Source organism: Aptenodytes forsteri, unplaced genomic scaffold, assembly GCF_000699145.1.
Source record: "Aptenodytes forsteri isolate BGI_AS27 unplaced genomic scaffold, ASM69914v1 Scaffold263, whole genome shotgun sequence".
Classification (NCBI taxonomy): domain Eukaryota; kingdom Metazoa; phylum Chordata; class Aves; order Sphenisciformes; family Spheniscidae; genus Aptenodytes; species Aptenodytes forsteri.
Window position 1 is genome coordinate 85,706 of NW_008795922.1, and position 1,377 is coordinate 87,082.

A 1,377-nucleotide genomic window follows, 5' to 3' on the forward strand; every position below is an offset into this window, starting at 1 on the left:
GTGTCAAAGGCTTTACTAAAGTCTAGGTAGACAATATCCACAGCCTTTCTCTCATCCACTAGGCGGGTCACCTTGTCATAGAAGGAGATCAGGTTAATCAAGCAGGACCTGCCTTTCATAAACCCATGCTGACTGGGCCTGATCACCTGGTTGCCCTCTACATGCCACGTGGTGGCACTCAAGACGAACTGCTCCATAATCTTCCCCGGCACCAAGGTCAGGCTGACAGGCCTGTAGTTCCCCGGATCCTCCTTCCGGCCCTTCTTGTAGATGGGCGTCACATTTTCTAACCTCCAGTCAACTGGGACCTCCCCGGTTAGCCGGGACTGCTGATAAATTATGGAAAGTGGCTTCGTGAGCACCTCCGCCAGTTCCCATTCGGCCCCATAGACTTGTGTGTGTCTAAGTGGTGTGTGTCTAAGTAGGTCACTAACTATTTCTCCTTGGATTATGGGGGCTTCATTCTGCTCCCCGTCCCTGCCTTCCATCTCAGGGGGGTGGGTATATGCTGGGAGTCACCAAGCTGGAAAGCAGCTTGGCAGAAAAGGATCTGGGGGTCCTGGTGGACACCAAGTTGAACATGAGCAGGCAATGTGTCCTTGCTGCAAAGAAGGCTAATGGTATCCTTGGCTGCATTAGGTGATGTATTGCCCGCAGGTCGAGGGAGGTGATCCTTCCCCTCTACTCAACGCTGGTGAGGCCACACATGGAGTAATGTGTCTAGTTCTGGAATCCCCAGTACAAGAGAGACTTGAACATACTGGAGAGAGTCCAGCAAAGGACCACAAAGATGATGAAGGGACTGGAGCATCTCTCCTATGAGGAAAGGCTGAGACAGCTGGGACTGTTCAACCTGAAGAAGAGAAGGCTGAGGGGGTATCTTATTAATGTATATAAATATCTGAAAGGATGGTGCAAAGAAGAAGGGGCCAGGCCCTTTTCAGTTGTGCCCAGTGACAGGACAAGTGGCAATGGACACAAACTGAAATACAGAGGTTCCTTCTGAACATCAGGAAACAGTTTTTACTGTAAGTGAGACCGAACACTGGCACAGGCGGCCAGGGATATTGTGGAGTCTCCATCCTTGAAGATGTTCAAAAACTGTCAGAACATGGTCCTGGGTAACTCACTTTAGGTGGTCCTGCTTGAGCAGAGTGGCTGGACAAGGTGACCTTTAGAGGTCCTTTCCAACTTAAACCATTCTGTGATTTTGTGAGATCTGAATGACTGATGGGTCAAGGACATTTAGATCAAATCAAAGCTGCTGTACTGTCCTGAACCAGGTGACACATAGTGGGAGTTTCAGTGTCAGAGGTGCCCAGCACTGTGTCGTCCTGACTATTGCACAAAGGAGCGCCTTTCTCACTGCTGTACAGG